This window comes from Triticum dicoccoides, chromosome 1B (genome assembly GCF_002162155.2).
Source record: "Triticum dicoccoides isolate Atlit2015 ecotype Zavitan chromosome 1B, WEW_v2.0, whole genome shotgun sequence".
In the NCBI taxonomy this organism is placed as follows: domain Eukaryota; kingdom Viridiplantae; phylum Streptophyta; class Magnoliopsida; order Poales; family Poaceae; genus Triticum; species Triticum dicoccoides.
Genome location: NC_041381.1, coordinates 531,688,739 through 531,695,988, shown reverse-complemented (window position 1 = coordinate 531,695,988; position 7,250 = coordinate 531,688,739).

Here is a 7,250-nt window from a genome sequence, read left to right as displayed (position 1 = left end):
GGGGGGGGGTGTCCGTCGGCTTGCCTTCGGATTCTTCTCCAGTCTCACTGTCCGCGTCGCTACTGTTGTGACTGCGGGGGGATGTTGAGTATAATGTTTATTAGGAAAGATGAGATAGACTAGGATTTGTTCTGGCTTGTCTTATACTCCAAGTAGATCATTGTACTCCTATATATATGCCCACGAGACTCAAGCAATACATGAACTATTCCACCAAACCCCTCTCTCCCTTCTAACAACGCGGATCATCAAATCGCCCACAAATGTTACGGATATTTTTCGCCAATCCAACAACGGTCACCAAATTTGTTCGATCCGGTCCGAATGTCCAAAATCAAACCTACACTACTGGAATTTTCGTATACGCCGGGTGCCAAGCTCTTAGCCGAGAGTCAAAGCACGGGCACGCGGCAAAGTCACATACGCCGAGAGTACCTCTCGGCAACAGGCGCATCTCTGCAAACACAAGATATTGCCGAAAGTAGACCTCGACAAAGACACTATTTGCCGAGAGCCAAGCAGCCGCCGCACGGCAAAGTTCTGCCACGTGACTCATCCGGCGGAGAATAACGGGACGGTCATGGTTGTATTTCTTTGCCGAGAGCAGCTCTCGGCAAAGATTTAGTCCCACCTCACCTACTGACAAGGAGAAGGACCTGTTCAAATAGTCGGATAGTCCAATTGCATTAAGCTACATTCTTCATTATTAAGAAGATCACTACTAGGGAAAAGCCTAGCAGTAGCGCGGGTCTAAGGGCTATCAGTAGCGCGGGGTACCACGCTACTGATACGACGCTACAGCTAACATTTAGCAGTAGTGCTGTCTAACACGCGCTACTGCTATACCTACTTAGCAGCAACGCTTTCCCAACCAGCGCTACTGCTAAGTGCTTTAGCAATAGCGTTTTCCTGTCCAGGGCTAAAGAGCGCCACTACTATATTTTCTCATATATTTTTTGTTGCGTATTTGCGATGTTTTCGTATGGGTTTTATACAGTATTCTAATCATATCAGAAACATGCAATATGCTCATTATATCATACACATAATAGTCTCATCATATCATCCAACACAAATCATGTCGTCACATCATAATCATGATATAGCTATACAAGTTACATGACATGTCTCATCATACATAATGTAGTACTTCTTGAGGCATCGGTTCGTATCGCTCTCTTGCACTAGCGTGAATCTAAACTAACTAGTGACTGTCAGGGGTAAAGGATGATGAGGACGGCACGTCCGTTGCTGCGCAAAATAAGTACACCTCAAATTAGCCTCCACTGTGCAAATGAATGATTGAAATCAAAGGAAGGATATCCACGCGGATGACTTACATGGGATGATACTGTTGGGGAACGTAGCAGAAATTCAAAATTTTCCTACGTGTCACCAAGATCTATCTATGGAGAAACCAGCAACGAGGGGAAGGAGAGTGCATCTACATACTCTTGTAGATCTCTAAGCGGAAGCGTTCAAGAGAACGGGGTTGAAGGAGTTGTACTTGTCGTGATCCAAATCACCGGAGATCCTAGTGCCGAACGGACGGCACCTCCGCGTTCAACACACGTACAGCCCGGTGACGTCTCCCATGCCTTGATCCAGCAAGGAGAGAGGGAAAGGTTGAGGAGGACTCCGTCCAGCAGCAGCACAACGGCGTGGTGGTGGTGGAGGAGCATGGCAATCCTGCAGGGCTTCGCCAAGCACCGCGGGAGAGGTGGAGGGATAGAGGTAGGGCTGCGCCTTGGAGAGGTGAAACTCCTCTGTTGGCAGCCCCAAAGTCCTCAAGTATATATAGGGGAGAGGGAGGGCTGCGCCCCCACCTAGGGTTCCACCCCTAGGGAAGGCGGCCAGCCCAAAACCCATCTAGGGTGCGGCCAAGGGGGGGGGAGAGGGGAAACTTGCCCCCCAAGTTAGGTGGGTGCGCCCCCTCCCCCAAACCCTAGGCGCCTTGGGCCCTTGTGGGGGGCGCACCAGCCCACCTAGGGCTGGCCCCCTCCCACACTTGGCACATGCTACCCTCCGGGGTCGGTGGCCCCACTTTGTGGACCCCCGGGACCCTCCCGATGGTCCCGGTACGTTACCAAAAAAACCTGAAACTTTTCCGGTGACCAAAACATGACTTCCCATATATAAATCTTTACCTCCGGACCATTCCGAAACTCCTCGTGACGTCCGGGATCTCATCCGGGACTCCGAACAACATTCGGTAACCACATAGAAACTTCCTTTATAACCCTAGTGTCATCGAACTTTAAGTGTGTAGACCCTACGGGTTCGGGAACCATGCAGACATGACCGAGACGTTCTCCGGTCAATAACCAACAGTGGGATCTGGATACCCATGTTGACTCTCACATGTTCCATGATGATCTCATCGGATGAACCACGGTGTCAAGGACTCAATCAATCCCGTATACAATTCCCTTTGTCTAGCAGTATTGTACTTGCCCAAGATTCGATCATCGGTATGCCGATACCTTGTTCAATCTCGTTACCGGCAAGTCTCTTTACTCGTTCCGTAACACATCATCCCATGATCAACCCCTTGGTCACATTGTGCACATTATGATGATGTCGTACCGAGTGGGCCCAGAGATACCTCTCCGTCAACCGGAGTGACAAATCCCAGTCTCGATTCGTGCCAACCCAACAAACACTTTCAGAGATACCTGTAGTGCACTGTCACATCCCTAGTCCTGGCATGCACTAGGCTAGCCCTTCATGTGTGCATCATGTTTAAATTTTTATTTAAGTTGAAATGGGGATGTCCAAACCCTAGTACCAAATGGAATTCAAATAGGTTCAACCTAAAAATATTTTCAGTGAATTCAAATGGCTTTCAAAAATGTTCATCATTTCTGGAAAATGCTAGAAACCATAACCAGAGGTGTTGCACATTTTTCCATGACATATTTGGTCACTGAATTAAATCATATGTACTTTGCATTTGGGCATTTAAATGCTAGTAAATATTTTAAATGCTCAAATAATTCTGGAAATAAGTGTGGGCTGTTGGAATTAATCTAAACAGAGACTATGATTATTTTCAGGATTTTTGAAGGTGCCTAACTATTTATAATAAAGCCACAAACTTACATAAGAAATAGAAAACTAAAACAAATAAAAGAGAGAGAGGGAAGGACTTACCTGGCAGAAGCTTACCCGGCGCCCACCAACAGGCCCAGTACTGTAGCTGGCAGCCCAGCCCACCACCACTGCCCTGTCGTCTTGCTCCTTGGATAGAAGGACAGGGGCGCGTGCTTGCCGCCTGCTGGCCACGCGCAGGCCACCTCCACCCTGCTTGCCTGTCTCCCCGTCGCCCTGAGGATGCCACGACACCCCTGGAACCCCATCGACCTCTCCCATCGCCTCTCCCCTCCTCTGTCCCTCTCGCACACAACCGGCCGAGCGCCACCGTCGCTGCCCCTCGCTGCCCTCGCGGCCACCGCCACCCCCTCTCCTCTCCGACGCGCTCCCGAGCTCCGCAGTGCCTCCCTCGTCCTCTCCGTCGGCTCACGCGACCGGAAGAGCCCCCACGCGTCGTCCTCGACCTCATCTTCTTCCTCGGCCACAGGAGATCGCCGCCGGGATTCCGACGCCGTCAAGCCTTCCCCGAGGCCACTTCAACGACCCCTGCAACCGCTGTGAGGACACGGTCCTTTTCCCCCCTAACCCGTGCTCGTTTGCCTTCCCTAACCGCTCTAACCACCTTGCCGAGCGCTCCTCGCCGCCGGCCATGGCGCCGCCGCGACCACAGCTGCTGTGGCTCGCATCCGAGCCCATCAGCACGCTCAGAACACTCCCAGGAGCACGTAGCACTCTTCTGCTTCTCCTCTAGTGCACCGTAGCGTCGACACCGTTCGCGCCCGAACTCCGGCCGCCGTGCAAGTTGCCGCTGCCGTCGATTTAGGTCACCTGAGCTGCTACTGCGTGCACCACAAGACGCGGACGAGCTCCAGCATCGCGTAGAACCTCTCAGCCATCGATTTGGTCGCCGGAGGTGCGTTTCCGACGCCCTCCACCGTCTCTGGCATCGCCGGCGACGAGCCGCGGTCAACTCTGGTGAGTTTGACCCGGGGTTGACCACAGTTTGACCCCCTCTGGGTCACTGTCGTGTGGGCCCCGGCCACTAACTAAACTAGGTTAGTGTTAGTTTAACGCTAACTAATTATATTAGTAAGGTTAGTCACTGGCAGATGGGACCCACAGGTCAAGGTTGACCTGGACCATCTCCGTTGACTGCTGACGTCACAGAGACGCAATGCTGACGCAATAAAGTATTTTCTGGATTTAATCTTAATAAGGAAATTTCAGAAAATACCCCAAACTTCTAAAAATCATATAAATTCAACCGTAGCTCCAAATGAAATAATTTATATATGAAAAATGATCAGAAAAATCCAATCTATCCATCTGTACCATTTTCATGCATGTTAGAACAACTTATAGCTGCTGATTAGCACAAATCATATAAATGGCATTTTAATATCCACATATGGAGTTTGAATTTGAATCTTGGGTTCAAACCAACTCCATTTAACTTGCTGCTAGTTGCATTAGCTCAAACCACAGCATATTGACATGTCATGATCATGCATCATATTGAGCATTGCATTGATTACGTTTCCTTCTGTGATGCTGGTATTTGTCCCCTCTCGATAGACGTGATACCGACGATGAGATCGATGACACCGATGAAGAGCTATATTATCTTTAGAAGTGCCAGGCAAGCAAACCCCCCTTGTTCATTCCGATACAGTCCCACTCTCACGCTCCTGCTCTCTTTTACTACATTAGGACAACACCAATTCAACTGTTACATGCTGCGATAGTTGAACCCCTTTTCCTCTGCATGACCTGTCATTGCCACAGTAAATAGATGAAACCCACTAGCATGAGTAGGAGTTGTTTGAGCCCTGATGTGCCTACTCATTCATGCTTGTTTGTCATGCCTGCTACTGCTTAGAGTTGAGTCAGGTCTGATTCCTCGGGGATGAATTGGAGGTGTGTGAAAATGTCCTATTGTGTGTGAGCTAAGTGTGTGAACACGATTTGTAAAGGTAGCGGTGAGAGGCCATGTAGGAGTACATGGTGGGTTGTCTCATTGCAGCCGTCCTCAGGAACTGAGTTCTGTGTTTGTGATCCATGAACAGTTACAACCACACATTGGGCTCCGGGCACTCCAAGCTCTCTCGACTTATTAATCAACTTGATCTCTGTCCAGGAGTTGCAACTAGTTTCTGGTGTTTGTAGTCTACCAAGTGGCACCCGGTACAGGTGGGCTTGAGACAGACTAGGCACCATGGCACGGTGTACCAAGCGTAGATCCACCCGTCGAGGTGGGCTTGGGAACCCTGCTCACATCGTTTGGGGCCGTGAGCGACACCCCGGCCGGATCTCCTTGCGGATGGAACCCGAATAGGCGATAAACCTGGACGAGAGACTTGTGTGGTTAGTCAGGTCGTGGCCGACACCCTCGCTGGGCTTCCGCTTGAAGGTTGCCGAGTACATGTCGTGTAAACGGCGGTAAGTGGTGAGAGCGTGTGTGAAGAAGTACACCCCTGCAGGGTTAATATGATCTATTTGAATAGCCGTGTCCGCGGTAAATGACTTCTGGGTTGCCTGTACAGTTCATAGACAAGTGAAAGTGGATACTCGAAAATACGCAAGATAAGCGTGAGTGCTATGGATGGCGTTCTCGTAGGGAGATGGGAGCGGATCCATAGTGGTGTATTGATATGGTGAATATGTGGACTCGTGTGCGCCACCTCAAAAGAGTTACTTGCAGTCGTAGTTTAGGATAGCCACCGAGTCAAAGCTAGCTTGCTGCAGTTAAACCCCACCATCCCTTTGTTGATAATGATGCATATGTAGTTAGTTCTGATGTAAGTCTTGCTGGGTACATTTGTACTCATGTTGCCTAATTTATGGTTTTGCAGAGAGACTTCAGTCTCGCTAGTAGTACCGCGTGGACTTCGACGTTTAGCTTGTTACCTCAGCTACGATCTTGTGCCCTCAGCAGGATCTGATAGACAGTCAGGCTTCTCAGCCTTTTTCTTTTGTAGATGTCTGTACTCAGACATGTTAAGCTTCCGCTTGTGCTTGACTTGTTTGCTCTGAATGTTGGGTCATGAGACCCATGATTGTAATATCTCGCTCCTCGGAGCCTATTGAATAAAATGCTTGAGTTATAGAGTCATGTTGTGATGCCATGTTGTATTTGCACATATCGAGCATATTGTGTGTATGTTATTGAAATGCTTGGTATGTGTTGGATCTGACTATCTAGTTGTTTATCCTTAGTAGCCTCTCTTACCGAGAAATGTCTCCTTGTGTTTCCACTGAGCCATGGTAGCTTGCTACTGCTCCGGAACACTTAGCCTGACCGGCATGTGTCCTTCTTCGTTCATGTGTCTGTCCCCTCGGGGAAATGTCACGCGATAAATTCTGGAGTCCTGTTAGCCCGCTACAGCCCGGTTCACCGGAGTCCTGCTAGCCCAGTGCTACAGCCTGGATTCACTCGCTGATGACCGACAAGTTCGTTGTTGGGTCATGTATGCCTGTCCCTGTAAGTTAGTGCCACTTTGGGTTCACGACTAGCCATGTCAGCCCGGGTTCTTTGTCATATGGATGCTAGCGGCACTATCATATACGTGAGCCAAAAGGCGCAAACGGTCCTGGGCCAGGTAAGGTGGCACCCGTGGGAATACCGTGTGTGAGGCCGCAAAGTGATATGATGTGTTACATGCTAGATCGGTGTGACTTAGGATCGGGTACCAGACAGCTTTGGTATCAAAGCTTGACTACCTGTAGGTTTACCAAGCCAAACTGGTCGAAGTTGAGTCTAGAAATTCTTTAGTTATATAAGGGAATTGATTGTGGGATGGAACGTAAGGCTCTTTCTACTCCTTATACCTGATGCCCTCTGATCCGAGTCATCTTATCTTTCCTACGGGGTTAAGGAACTAGGCTTCTCATCTTTCTATTAGGATCACGTGTTACTAATCCGTAGACTTATAGGATTGATGGATTGAGGTCTCTGTTCAGTTCCTACTGTTTCTGTGTATTCATAGTTGATCTCAGAACCTTGATATTATGATGATCGAGTGGTTATGCCACCACTTTTCAAGATGTCTCAAAACCTTTTTGAGCATTTACAGCTGTTATGCTGTCCGAGTCATCCCAGGTTTCTAAATAGTCTGAAGCATTTGCAAAATCCCTTCCTCCCGTTTTGATGTTCCTTT